General features: G+C 36.8%; 3 long non-coding RNA genes across 3 annotated transcripts; all 3 read right to left on the minus strand.

Moving 5' to 3' along the window:
- Positions 2,392-2,775, minus strand: LOC110268171. The gene is made up of 3 exons (XR_002356270.1): positions 2,765-2,775; positions 2,628-2,635; positions 2,392-2,528 (listed from the first exon to the last, which is right to left on the minus strand). It is a non-coding gene; the product is annotated as an uncharacterized LOC110268171 (long non-coding RNA).
- Positions 3,317-3,875, minus strand: LOC107622198. Its single transcript, XR_002356269.1, has 3 exons — positions 3,742-3,875; positions 3,563-3,640; positions 3,317-3,443 (listed from the first exon to the last, which is right to left on the minus strand). It is a non-coding gene; the product is annotated as an uncharacterized LOC107622198 (long non-coding RNA).
- LOC107622010 lies at positions 3,990-14,497 on the minus strand. Its single transcript, XR_001616026.2, has 3 exons — positions 14,488-14,497; positions 7,623-7,626; positions 3,990-4,099 (listed from the first exon to the last, which is right to left on the minus strand). It is a non-coding gene; the product is annotated as an uncharacterized LOC107622010 (long non-coding RNA).

A 15,011-nucleotide genomic window follows, 5' to 3' on the forward strand; every position in this document is an offset into this window, starting at 1 on the left:
AATTCATTTCAAAAGCATGAATCATCCTTTTCTTGATAATTCAAATAAAATAGTAGAAGTCTTTAACTCATCATTTTTCCATACAACATTCAATAAAGACTTGGATTTTATAGAAATTTCGGCAGCACCTCCCCTAAAACTTGGACTTTGCCACCCGGTTCAGGTCCCAACTAAACCGTTTCACAATCCTTTTCAACAGCCCAAATTCCAAAATCAGTCCAAGGCAAGCCAAAATCCAACAGTCATCTCAATTCCATATTTCAAGAAAATCGTTTTAACATCAAATCATTATCAGTCGAATAAACTCATTTCTAAAGCTTTAAAGAAACGGTTCAGTAACAATCATTTATAAAAAACCAGATCATTTAAAGCCAGCCAGGCTGAAATCAAGAGTGTATTCTATTTTACACATTCTCAAGAAAATCCATTCAATTCAAATCAATTTCCAACGGGTTCAACTCGATCTCAAAGCTTTAAAAGAATCAATTTAAAAAGCATTTCGTTTCACAAGCCACCCAACAGTCGAGTCAAACAAACACCCATAATCATACAAAATAACCAAACAATACATAGGACTTATACAATCACCAAATACACATCCTCACATCAGTACCCATATGTAATAATTCCAATATACAAAATATAGTTTTCGGAAAGCGCCCCTACTTCAAGGCAAAACCATAGCCCAAACGCGTCACAGAGTCCTTTCCGCCTCAACCCGAACTGACGGCAACCAAAACCTCAGCTTCCAGTCACGTTCGCAATAACCATAGCAGCACTAATCGCAACATACAATAATCAGGACTCGACCCCACGTTATCAAAACTCATATTCATTAACCGAACACAACAGAATACTAACGCGAGGCTTTTTCCGAAACATAAATACTTACTGAACTAGCAAAACGAAGCAGCTGCGTTTCCGAACCGACCCGGCAACAGCTTCGGTAGCGGCCAGAAGCTCCGGGGAGTCAGCTATAATAACCACGCAGCATCAAAACCTTCTTGAAACCCAAAAAGACAAACCATAAATTTAAAATCCTTACCGGCAGAGCGTTCTCCGACGACAGAGGCAACCTCAGCCCCAACTACTCGTAACAGCAACAACAACTCTAACCGTGACATGCCATAACTCGAACTCAGCCCGTAACTAAGGAGAAGTGACTGAGCCAAGCGGCGGCATCCCCGGCGGTGGCTCTGGTAGCCACCGGACTGCTACTGGCGACCAGAACAATGGCAAGGCTTCCTCCTCCTTCGGTAGCAACAGTGCAGAAGCTTCAGCTAAGCACCGCAGAGCATCAGATCGGTAGTGACGGAGCCGGCTTCTCCTCCATCGCGTTCTGTTCCTCCCGCACTGCTCTCTCCCTCTTGCCGACAACCGTGACGGAAACAACCCCCAGTAGCGGAGGCAGCAAGGCTGGCTCGACCGCAGCAGAGTGTGACACGCCTCTCTCCTGGCTCTCGCTCCCCCTCTGGCCGCGATTCACGGCGGCGATAGTAGCGCCGTTGGAAGACACGAAAGCAGTGGCGGCGAGAAGGCTAGCCGCAAGTTTCTCTTCTTCGTGCGCCTCTCTGTTCTGGGTTCCCTCCTTCGTGACGGCCATGGCGGCGGCAGATCGGTGGCAACGTGGTGGTGCGACGGTGAGGTAGGTTGGCGACGGTGACCCTGGCAGCATGGACTGCTGTGGTGGCGCGGCGCAGTGAGCTTCCCTCCTTCCACTGGTGGTGAAACCCTCACTCTCAGATCTCCCCTTTCCTCTTCCGACGGGCCCCCTTCCCCTGCTTCCCTTTTTATTTCTTTCTTTCTTTCATCTTTGCAGCCGCTGCTGCTGCTGATTGTTGGGAGAGGGTTTTGGTGGCTGTAGGGTTAGAGGGAATGAATAACTTGGTTAGGGTTTTTAGGATTAGGGGTAATTTCGTAATTTCAAATAAAAATAGGGCCAATATAATAATTAAAAATAGATTTTAACCCAACAATAATAATGTATAAAAATACTATTTACTCATCAATCTCACACTTTATTTTCAATAAAATGTCCAAATCAAATAATTTGAAATAATATAATTAATTTCTCTATTTTCCAAAATAGCAATATCAATATATTAAAATATTGATTATTTAGTCCATATCATATAAAATCCTTATTATTTCATAACTATCAACTTTATAATTTAAATATAGAAAATAATCAAATAATTATAAAATTGGATAATAATCATAACTTATTTCAAATTCAATAAATCAAAACTTGTTTTAATTTTCTTTAATAGAGGAATTTCTGAAATTAAAGCTACAGAAACAATGAATTTGAAATTAACTAATGATAGCCCTTTTTCAAAGGTTTTGGGTCTTACAAATCTCAGGATCAGAGAATATATATATGTAACCATCTATTCAAACTGATAAACAAAGATAAATCATTTGAAAGTATTTTATCACTTCACCTTATTTTTTGCATCAGTTGATATTGTTGAGGAGAGAAATTCAGCATCAATACCTTTCTCTTTTAATGTCATTACTTGGTTTTCCTGACATGCAGAAAGAACAAATGAGCAAAGCCCCAACTCAGAAATTAATATAGCAAAAAAAATGTAAAATAAAATGGATCAAGCTGGAAATATGCCTACCATTAAGGCTGTCAACAGAACAAAAGCCAAAAATCACAATTGTGCCTAGCATGTAAAAACCAAGTGAATTACCACACAAAATTCAGCTCAACAAAGATGCACAACTGTATATATTAGGAAATATGAACATGATTTACCTATTAAAGGAGAAACAACAAGCACATTTCCTATTTTGGCCAGTGCAGGAATCTGATAACACATCGACTTGCCTTCTCCAGTAGGCATAAGACAAAAACAATCTCTTCCTGCACCAAAAGAGGGGGTGGGAAGGTAATTGACATTCTATCAAAAAATAAAAATTCCAACTTATCCATTTACCAAATTCAAAGAACATGAGTTCATGATTTCAGATCATTTTTTAATTTCTTTTCTTTCATATCCAAACCGTTTATCAGAGTAGGACACTGATATAAAACTTGCTTCATGTTCTTTACTTTCTTCTTTCTATATTTGCAGCCAAAACATTGTTAAAAGAAAAGTGTCAAGCTAATTTAACCAGTCAAACTGAAATGTGATACATATAAAAAAATGCAGAATTTAATTTTCTATGATTTCTCAGCAAAAAGAGAAAAAAAGTTTGAATTCAACTACAATATACATCATTTAAAAAGAGAAAAAAGTTTGAATTCAACTACAATCATCACTGTGTTTTCTCACCCAAGTACACTTGCTACTTATTTATCAATCCCCATTTTAAAAAATTATTATAACATGAAATTGCACTTCAACATTATTTTTTTTCAAAGAAATTAGAATTGGTAAAAACTCACCAGAGCTTAGATTGCCTCCAACACCACCACAATCCATGAATAGTCCCTATTAAATTGAAGAGCTCAAATAGTAAAAACACATATATACAAAAAGAGAACTTTATAATTTATATAGTATAACATAATAATTGATGAAATATAATTTAATATATATGAGTTTAGAACCTGAGAACGAGCCCTTTAAAGGTCTTGTTCAAGTTGTGTAAGCTTTAATCTACTTGACTCTAATTGTTGCACATAAGCCTGCTCCATAGACAGCAAGAAAAATGCACTTATTATTCATTTTTCTGAGCAATAATGTGGATGATCAATCCCCTTAAGAAGTTCTGATGGACGGAATCCACCTAGCCACATGAAGCATCTTTCTGCAGGTGTCTTCCATGTTCTGGAAAGTATGTGAAATACATCTGCCTTGGCCCCTATGGTTTTTAACCGAAATAGTTCATCAGGATGTGCCAAGACACCATCAATAAGAAGATTCAATTCATTATCACCCATTTGAGCAATCTAACATATCAGGTTGGGAGTAATTAATTTACCTTCTTCCTCAATCGACTCTTTCTAGCAGCCTCACATCAGGTTGGGAGCAAATCTTCCATCCTTTGATGGCAAACCAACTCGAATGATCTTGTCAAAATGACCCTTCCTCAACAAAGCGGGATCAAGAATGTCTAATCTATTTGTAGTACCTATCACAAGCACCTGAAATTTAAGTTTAGAATATCAAATAACATCATTGTAACCTGGAAGCCAATTAAAAGCATCAGACAACAATAGCCACAAGTTAGTTGAGGCAGTTATTAGTCTATTAAAATTTAAACCACATCACACTATTCCCTAGAATGAGTCATCACAACTGGGAAACAACAGATGAAACAAGAGGCTATGAACCAATTGTTTTTCAGGCAGATGTTTAGTGTATAATAGTGTGTTTTAAGTTGTAACATCACAAGACTCAATATATAGAACCTGGCATGTTTGAGACAAAGCCACCTCTGTTCTCAATGCTGCCCCGCTCAGTATTAGGTTCATGGTCAGTAGTCATCTGTACAGCCTCACCTCCCCTTGACAGAACTTGCAACATAAAAATAATTAATTAAGAGTGAAATAGCAAGAATAAAGATACATATTACTACTTATGTACAAATAAAGAAAATCACAGTAGCGAAGAAAATAGAGACTGAATCTGAATTCAAAAATGGAGGCTCAATTGAAGATACAAGTATAATTACTACGAACAGAAGCTAGTCACTAATGCCTAAACACCACAAAAGAAGCAAAATCAAAGCCAGATTGAGGCCTAGTCAATTTTCAAAAAAAGATAACAATAAGCTATTATGGCTCCAAAGAAAGAAAACAACACCTATTTAAAAAGCAGTTCAGTCATTAGATCAAACACCTCGTCTGCACAAACACAACATTAAGCACATATATCTATCTAATTATCTACTGAGACTAATTAACAAACATTTGATGTGCATGTTAGCTAAAAAAACCAACAAATAAGCAAACCATCGAACACTTGGTGTGCACAGCAAAATTCATAGAGGGAAAGGAAGAAGAAAAAGAAAAACGCACGAGTGTTTCTCTGAATTCTTGTTGTGCGATCTTGTGCTCCTGAGCCCTGATCTGCGCAGCTTCGGCCTTGAGCTTCTTGCGCTCCTCATTGGCAACTCTAAGGGCTTCTCTGCAAGCTTTGTCCTTGCGCTGCTTCTTGATCTGAAGCAGCTCCATTTCCTGGATGTACAGATTGCAAACCTCCTTCACCTGCTTTCTGTAGCCCCTTCGGAGCATCGCCAGCTTCACCTCAGCCACCTTAGGGTCCTACGGAGGCTACCAGCTTCCGAAGAAGGTATTGGAATCCAGAAACTTGTGCTTCTAGCGGTGGTTGTTGTGGTGTGAGGTAGTGGCGAACGACCACAACAAGAGAGCATGACGGAGAAGATCTATTGGAAAAAGAGAAATTAATTGCATAAATTGAAAATCTAACCTCCAAACTTTGGCTAAATTAGCAGATTGCATGTTAGGGTTTGAAAGGAGAGACGCGAGCAACACAGGGAGAAGATCCGGGAAGGGGTGTGACGGAGCATCGGTGCAACAGAAGTTCAGTATAATGGAGGTTCAGTGCAACGGTGATAAACCCCATTTGTAGGGTTTATCTTGTGCTTAATTTAGGAGATTTTATGACCTTTTACCCACATTTATTCAATGAAATAGCATGATTTCATGATTATCCCTTAATTTGTGCTTAAATGTGAAAACATGCTTTTAGACCTTTAATTTGATAATTTTGATTCACCTTTGATTCCACTAGATGCCTTGATGTGTTTGCTAGTGATTTGAGATTGAAAAGGGCTAGGAAGGGATCAAAGGAGTAAAAGGAAAGCATACAAAGTGGAGAAATCATGAAAAGCCAAAGATTTGGAAAAAGCCAATGGACGCGTGCGTGCACTATGCACCTACGCGCGGATTGCGAAATGCTCCAGGGACGCGTACGCGCGCTGTGCGCATACGCACCAAAGGCCGCACGTGATTTTTAAAAGAGAACTTGTGCCTGGCGCTTTTGGATGGTTTCTGGCCCCATTTGGAGCTGAGTTTTTGGCGGGAAAAGCTTTAAAGGACCAAGGATTGAAGGGGAATGGAGGATTCACTCATCTTTTGCTCATTCATACACATTAGGATTAGTTTTAGTTAGTTTTAGAGAGAGAAGCTCTCACTTCTCTCTAGGATTAGGATTAGGATTAGGTTTAGCTCTTTGATCTAGGGTTTAATTCATGCTTCCTTCTACTTCTTCTTCTCAATTCATTGTTGTTGCAATCATCATTCTTCTATTCTTTTGTTGTAATTTCCTTTATGTTGCTTCTATATTTTATTGTAGATGTAATCTTGTTCCTTCTATTTTTCTTTAATTCAATTTGAGGTAATTCATGTAAATCTTGTTTTCTTTAATTGTTGTTGTTAATTCTTTGCATCCAATTGTTGTTAGATTCTATTCTTGTTCTCGATTTATTATGCTTTTCTTTTGTGCCTTCCAAGTGTTTGATAAAATGCTTGGTTGGATTTTAGTATAGATTTTGTTCCTCTTAGCCTAGGTGGAGTAATTAGTGACGCTTGAGTTATCTAATTCCTTTGTTGATTGATAATTAGAAGTTGCTAATTGATTTGGATACCACTAAAGCTACTCTTTTCCTTGGGAGTTGGCTAGGACTTGTGGAATCAAGTTGATTCATCCACTTGACTTTCCTCCATGGTTAGAGGTTAACTAAGTGGTAGCAATGAATAATTTGTGGTCACAATTGAGGAGGATAACTAGGATAAGACTTCTAGTTCTCACTTCTTGCCAAGAGCTTTCTTAGTTGTTAGTTTATTTCTTTTGCAATTTACATTCCTTGTTCCTTAACTCAAAAACCCCAAAATATCTCATAATCAATAACAAGACACTCTATCGCAATTCCTAGGGAGAACGACCCGAGGTTCAATACTTCGGTTTATAAATTTAGGGGTTTGTTTTAGTGACAAACAAATTTTTGTATGAAAGGATTAATGTTGGTTTAGAAACTATACTTGCAACGAGAATTCATTTGTGAATTCTAAACCATCAAAAATCCATTCATCAAAATGGCGCCGTTGCCGGGGAATTGCAATGGTGTTATGTTATTGGTTATCATATATGTGAATAGTGTGAATAGCTTGATTTTTTGGATTGCTTGTTAGTCTTTGCTAGTTTTAGGACTTTGTTCCATTATTTCTTACTAGCTTTTGTTTCTATTTTCTCTTTTCATTATGAATTCTCACTTTGGCTATGAGTTTGGTTCTAACTATGTTGTAGGAAATGAGAGCTATAATGAGGATGTGTATCAAGGATGGGACAATCAAAGGTGGGAGGAGCCATATGCCTATGATCAATCTTCATGGCAACAACCTCCACCAATAGACTATGAACAAGATCCATTCTTTGATGCGTACCAATCCAATGGCTATGGTGAATCTACTTGTGACTTTCAAGAACCACCACCATATGCCTACGAGTCATATGCTCAACATGAACCTCAACCATACTCACAAGCCCCCTACCACCAAGCACCTCAATATGACCCTAACCCACATACACCATACCAACCACCTTTTAAATCATATGAGCCATACATGGAACCACCATTCCAATATCCATACGTACAAGAACCACCTCAATACACACCACCATACCCTTATCAAGAAGAACCACCTTCCTATTATGAACCCTTTCTCCAAGACAATGAACCCTCCTATCCACTCCAATCCCCAATGGATGAAACCCTTAGCCTTATACTTCAAGGACAAGGAGAAATACAAAGGAAGGCGCTAGAATTTGTGGCTTCCTTGACCGAGGTAGTATGCCGGTTAGCCTCCCAATATTTGAGCACTCAAAGTACTCCCATGGTCACATGTGGAGAATCAATTGAAGAGCAAAGCATGAAAGAGAGATTGGAAAATCCAGTGGAGAAGGAGGAATGCTATTTAGTGTTAGAATAATTGGAGGAGCCTATGATCATTGAAGAAGAGGAAGAAGTGGTTGAAGACTTAGGAGATACAGAACCTCCTTGGGAACCTAGAGTTGAAGTAAACCTCTCCAAGAAGATTGAATTTGATGTTAAGGAGGAGAGTGCACAACCTCCAAAACAATTTTTGAAGGAAGACTTGGAAGGAATGGAGTAAAAATTGAGTTTCCTTGGAGATGAAGATCATGCATCCAACCTTCTTGGTGGTGAATCCTTTGAATTTGAAGAACCTTCTCCCAATGAGATAGAAAGTGATGTGGAGGTAGATTTCTCTCAACCTCCCATTTATGATTTGAGTGATGGAGAAGAGTTAGATGAAATTGATGAATAAAGGATTGAAGTTGAAGAAGTTTATGAAGAGGTGGAGATTGACAAGGAAGAATACAAGGGAGTAGAGCTTGCAAGGACATTGGAAATACCTCTCTCCAAGCCATCACCATCCATTCTTTCATTCAAGTGGGTAAACTCCTTATACTTAAGCTTTATTATTCCCCTTGAATATGGTTTGCTCAAGACGGATGGTCAACTTAAGCAATATTTGTGGATTTAAGAGCAAGAGGGAGATGGTTATGGTGACATATTCGAAGCTTAATAGCAAAGGTTGGTATAGAGCTAGATCGCTTGGGTCTAGGAGAATGCTTGGTCACTTCATAGAGAATTCATCATGCCTACCACCCACATGGAATAATAATGATCAACATGAAGATGGGTGTAGAAACAAGATATGGGATCCCGGCATACGTGAGGATCAAATTTGGGAGCCCTTAGCTTGTGTGGAACTCCATCAAGGCTTGAAGTTATCATCTTTGAAGAATAGAGCTTATTAGAGATTCAAGCATTGGTGGATGTTCCAAGATGGTTACAAGCACAAGCCACCTTGATGAGGAGCTCCCCAGAAGTCCAACTTAAGGATAATAAACAAAAGTGCTAGGTGGGAGACACCCCACCATGGTAAATTCTTTTCATTTTTCACTTTTGTACATATTGATAAAATTAGTTAAATTCATGTTTTGATTAGTTAGTTGAGTTTAATTGGTAGTTGGGTATGTTAAATAAGGTTTTATGGTGTTTTGGTAGTTGTTTGGAGGTTTGGAATGCTTGGATTGGTGTAAAACATAGAAAAATTTTGAAAAACAGAGCACCATCCACGCGTACGCGCACTGCACGCGTACGCGTGCATCAAGCATTTTCGCCTATCCGCACACGTGCCATGCACGCGTACGCGTGGATGCCACATTTTCACCTCCCAACCAAAAACCCGAGAGTTGTGCGAACGCTGCGCGCGCACTGTGCATGAGGCACAAAACCACCCACGCGTACACGCACATGACGGGTACGCATCACTCTCGAAATAAGCCATCGACGTAGACGCGCCATGTACGCGTATGCATCGATTCCATTGCACCATCATCTGCGCGCGAGCGCTATGCACTCGTATGCGCGGATGTCCTTCCTTCACTACACTTCTTTTCCTCTCCTCTTTCCATTTCTTTCCTTTTCCTTTCTTCTTCCCTTCTCCTACCCCTCATCCAACACTTCCAAACACCATTGATAACCATTTATTATAGTTAGTTGATTAGTTAGTTAGTTAATTAATTAGTTAATTTTAGTTTAGTTTTCATTTCATTTTCTCTCTTTTCATTATAAGTGTTGGATTATTGATTTTGTTTACTATACATTGCTGCCTCTTATTGCCTAAATGCTATGTTAGCATGAATGTTTTTAGATGTTCATTGTTGGATTCTATTGTTGAGGTTATATTTTGCTACTTGGTTTTAAGTCCTTCATGCTTACCTTTTGAAAATACCAAGTGGTGAGAATTGCCTTCGAGCTCGTAACTCTTCTTGAATTGCATGTTGTAGCTAGCCACCATGTAATTGGAATCCTTTTCCTCGATTAGGCAATTTCTTGATGGATGTTGTATATTTACTTTAATGCATTATGTTTCATGATCATATGCATCCATATGCTTTTAGCTTGAATGCTCTCATGCTTCTTTAATGCTTGTTTTACCTTACAAATTTACTTAAAGCATCTCAAGCACACTAGGATAAGTGAAGTGCTTTTGTGACATCGCTTTTATGCTAGTGTGTTCTAAACCGCGTAATTTAGAATTCACATACCTATTTGTCATAAATGTCACATTAATTCACTCACTCAAGTCTAGTGATTAGTACCTCACTCCAACAATGTATGCTTCCTTGCTTTTGTATTTTCTCATCTCATGGTGTTATTTTCTATTTTTCATGATTGATGCACCACAAGCAAAAACAGAAGCAGGAGAAAGAACATGCAGCACCGGTTGACCTACAAGCTGAAGGTAGCAACTCGGAAAGTCGTCGTACCCCCTTGCTCATCTTTGAATGCACCGAGGACGGGGCAAAATTTTAAGTGTGGGGAGGTCGTCCAACCGATCGGCGATTTTGGATGAAAAATTTCTAATCCAACACTTTTGCATTTCATTTTTGGTCTTTTAGGATTTTTAATTTCATTTTCTTAATTTTTGCATATGTATACACAATAAGCTTAGTCAAAATAATAAAATTTTTCAAGATTTCTACCTATAGGGCACCAATTGATTTGAGTGAAAACTTTTCATAGAACTTGCTTGAATTATATATATATATTGTGGATCATGTTTTTTGAGCTAAGAACACAAGCTTGTGAGATTTGAGCCAAATGGTGTGGTTACATCTTATAACCACTTATTTTCCTTCTTGTGTGTATTATTCTCTTTCTATGATTGTAATCTTTGATTTGTTTGATTCTTCATGTCCATTATTCCTTGTATTAATGCATTTATATGATTGAGGCCATCATTTCATTAGCTCACTTACCCAAATAGCCTTACCTTTTATCTTCCTTTGTTAGCCAACTTTGAGCCTACGATTAACCCACTTTGTTCATAATTTTAGCACATTACAAGCCTTAAAGCGGAAAACAATAAAAGTCCTATATTTGGATCTTTGATTAGCTTAGGCTAGTGTGTGTGTATCATTCAAGTGTGGGAAATCTTGGGACATTGGATGAATAAAAGGGTAGTTTTGTTTTTTTGTTATAAATATTGGGAATTGGGTACATGCTCATGTATTGATTAAATGTATAGACCTTATGCATTGATGTTCTTGTATATAGCTTGAAAGAAAGAAAAAAAAAGAGAGAAAAACAAAAGGAAAAGAAAAAAAAAGGAAAAATAATATGGAAAATAAAAAAATAGAAAAAGAAAGAGAAAGAAAAAAAAGAAAGAAATAAAAAGGGGACAAAATGCCCCAAAGTAAAGTTCAATAAGAATCAATGCATATAGGTTGTGAAATGAAAAGAAAAAAATGCATGAGTATGTGAAAAAGTGAGAAGAATGGGTAGTTAGGTTAATTTTGAAGTTGTATAGGATGTCATAGGTTAGGTGGGAAGTTTAAGCTTATCAAAGATTCAAATCTCAAGTCCACTTGACCAAATATGCATCCTACCTTGACCCTAGCCCCATTACAACCGAAAGAAAAGACCTCATGATAATTGTATGCATGCATGGAATAAATGTGGATTGTTAGAAGAAAAACAAATCTTAGAAAGCATGATTAGGAGAGAATTGAGTGAATCAACCCTAAACACTTGAGCGAATAGAGTGTAAACACATCCAGTGAGGGTTCGATTGCTCAATCACATGTTTTCCACCTACAATCATCACTTTTCTTGTAAGTTTATAAAAATATTTAATAACTCAATTCAATTATAGATTAGACTTGCTAGTCCTTAGCCCTTGTGCATATATGCTTCTTGGAAATTGATTTGTTTTGACCAAGCAATTGCATTCATTTAGGTAGTTGCATATTTGCATATAGTTTAGTTTCATTGAATAAATGTCATACCCTTTACTTCCTTCTTGGTTTAAGCATGAGGACATGCTTGGTTTAAGTGTGGGAAGGTTGATAAACCCCATTTGTAGGGTTTATCTTGTGCTTAATTTAGGGGATTTTATGACCTTTTACCCACATTTATTCAATGAAATAGCATGGTTTCATGATTATCCCTTAATTTGTACTTAAATGTGAAAACATACTTTTAGACATTTAATTTGATAATTTTGATTCACCTTTGATTCCACTAGATACCTTGATGTGTTTGCTAGTGATTTCAGATTGAAAAGGGCTAGGAAAGGATCAAAGGAGTGAAAGGAAAGCATACAAAGTGGAGAAATCATGAAAAGCCAAAGATTTGGAAAAAGTCCATGGACGCGCGTGCGCACTATGTGCCTACGCAAAGATTGCGAAATGCTCTAGGGACGCGTACGCGCGCTGTGAGCGTACGCGCCGAAGGCCGCACGTGATTTTTAAAAGAGAACTCGTGCCTGGCGATTTTGGAGGGTTTCTGGCCCCATTTAGAGCTGAGTTTTTGGAGGAAAAAGATTTAAAGGACTAAGGATTGAAGGGGAATAGAGGATTCACTCATCTTTTGCTCATTTATACACATTAGGATTAGTTGTAGTTAGTTTTAGAGAGAGAAGCTCTCACTTCTCTCTAGGATTAGGATTAGGATTAGGATTAGGTTTAGCTCTTAGATCTAGGGTTTAATTCATGCTTGCTTCTACTTCTTCTTCTCAATTCTTTGTTGTTGCAATCATCATTCTTCTATTCTTTTGTTGTAATTTTCTTTATGTTGCTTCTATATTTTGTTGTAGATCTACTCTTGTTCCTTCTATTTTCCTTTAATGCAATTTGAGGTAATTCATGTAGATCTTGTTTTCTTTAATTGTTGTTGTTAATTCTTTGCATCCAATTGTTGTTAGATTCTATTCTTGTTCTCAATTTACTATGCTTTTCTTTTGTGCCTTCCAAGTATTTGATAAAATGCTTGGTTGGATTTTAGTATAGATTTTGTTCCTCTTGGCCTAGGTGGAGTAATTAGTGACGCTTGAGTTATCTAATTCCTTTGTTGATTGATAATTAGAAGTTGCTAATTGATTTGGATACCACTAAAGCTAGTCTTTCCCTTGGAAGTTGGCTAGGACTTGTGGAATTAAGTTGATTCATCCAGTTGACTTTTCTCAATGGTTAGAGGTTAACTAAGTGGTAGCAATGAACAATTTGTGGTCACAATTGAGGAGGATAACTAGGATAGGACTTCTAGTTCTCACTTCTTGCCAAGAGCTTTCTTAATTATTAGTTTATTTCTTTTGCAATTTATATTCCTTGTTCCTTAACTCAAAAACCCCAAAATATCTCATAACTAATAACAAGACACTCTATCGCAATTCCTAGGGAGAACGAACCGAGGTTCAATACTTCGGTTTATAAATTTAGGGGTTTGTTTTAGTGACAAAAAAATTTTTATATGAAAGGATTAATGTTGGTTTAGAAACTATACTTGCAACGAGAATTCATTTTTGAATTCTAAACCATCAAAAATCCATTCATCAGACGGCGGTGCAAGGCTGAGAGGCGCCACTGACGGAGCATTTGGAGGAGATGGGTGTGGAGAAGTAGAAGGATCGTGATTGAATGGAGGAGCTATCGGTGACAACCCTAATTTCAATATATTTTCCGATGGAAAATTTTAAATTACAGACGGATTTTTTGTCTGTAATAATTTAATAAAACGCAGCGTTTTTGTTTATTTAATTACAGATGGATTTTCCGTCTGTAACCATTTCCCACAAAAGAAGTTAATTTTTCCGACAGAATTATCAACAGATTTTTTTCCGTCTGTAATTTATGCTAATTCATTTTTTTATTTTTCGACAAAAAATCCCTCTGAAATTCTGTCTGTATTTCCGGGGGATAAAATCCGTCGGAAATATCCGTCTATAATAACTAGTTTTCTAGTAGTGTATGAGGTTGTGGGGATTGCGAAAAATCGCCACAAAAAGACTTGTGACATCTTAAATTTTAGGAGTTTTAAAACTGCCACAGGACGTATTATAGAGGTTTTAAATTACCACAAATAGTAAAAAAAAAAACAACTACAAATAAAAAAACTTTGTAGTGGAATAATATATGAATACTTTTATACTATTCTTTGTTGGTCCCAAAGGCTTTGTTTGAATATAGGAAAGAAAATGGAAGGAAAGAAAATAAGAAAAATGAAAATGAGGGGAAAGAAAATAGAAGGAAAAGTATAGTTATTTATATGTTATTTGGATTAAGAGAAAATTGATGGAAAGAAAATAGAGAATTTTGTTTTGTTTGGATGGAAAGAAAAGTGAAAAGAAAGAAAATCATAATATTATAAAATTACATTAATACCCTTTTTATATTATGTGTAAATTATAATTTATTAATGATAAGGGATAAATGTGTAATTTCATTCATATTGCTACATTTCTCTTCATTTTCTTCTCATTTGTGGGGAGAAAATAATTTAGTGAGTCCCACACTATTTTATTCCCCCTCTATTTTCTCTTTTTATCCAAACAACAAAAAATTTATTTTTCTATTCATTTTCTCTCCTCCCATTTTCTTTCCCTTCAAATTTACTCAATCCAAACAATGTGTAAAAATTGAAGAAGCTACCGTAGCCAAAAGATAGTTATCGATTTAAAGATACAAAATATTCTACTTTTTCAAGATAAAAAAGGTAGAAAAATATCTCGAGTCAATGTTTGAGTAGAAGAAGCTATGACGTTCAAGTAACTCATATTATATACCCTCAAGAAAAGTTTGAACGACATTCAGCAAAAAAGTACTTGTATTCAAAATTGACATCAATGGATAGATAAAGAATACCTAACGCTATGAGACAATAAGACATCATGTTTTGGTTTTCTTAAAAAGAACAAGAATTATAGGAAGGACTACTTGAACTAACGGATTTTTTATTTATATAAATAAATTAATTATATTAATTACCGATTTTCGTAATTTGTAGCATTTTTACAAAAATGCGTAACATGTCACATTTCATTTATAGTGTAAGCGAATTGAACTTACGCGTATTTCATTTATACAGTAAACGAAATAAGGTTGAAAATGCGCGGTCTTATGACGTGTGCACACGTGTTCTGCAATACTCCTATTTTGTTTACGGTGTAAACGAAATACGCGTAAGCTCAATCCGTTTACACTGTAAATGAAATAGGCTCA

The sequence above is a fragment of the Arachis ipaensis genome, chromosome B10 (genome assembly GCF_000816755.2).
Source record: "Arachis ipaensis cultivar K30076 chromosome B10, Araip1.1, whole genome shotgun sequence".
Classification (NCBI taxonomy): Eukaryota; Viridiplantae; Streptophyta; class Magnoliopsida; order Fabales; family Fabaceae; genus Arachis; species Arachis ipaensis.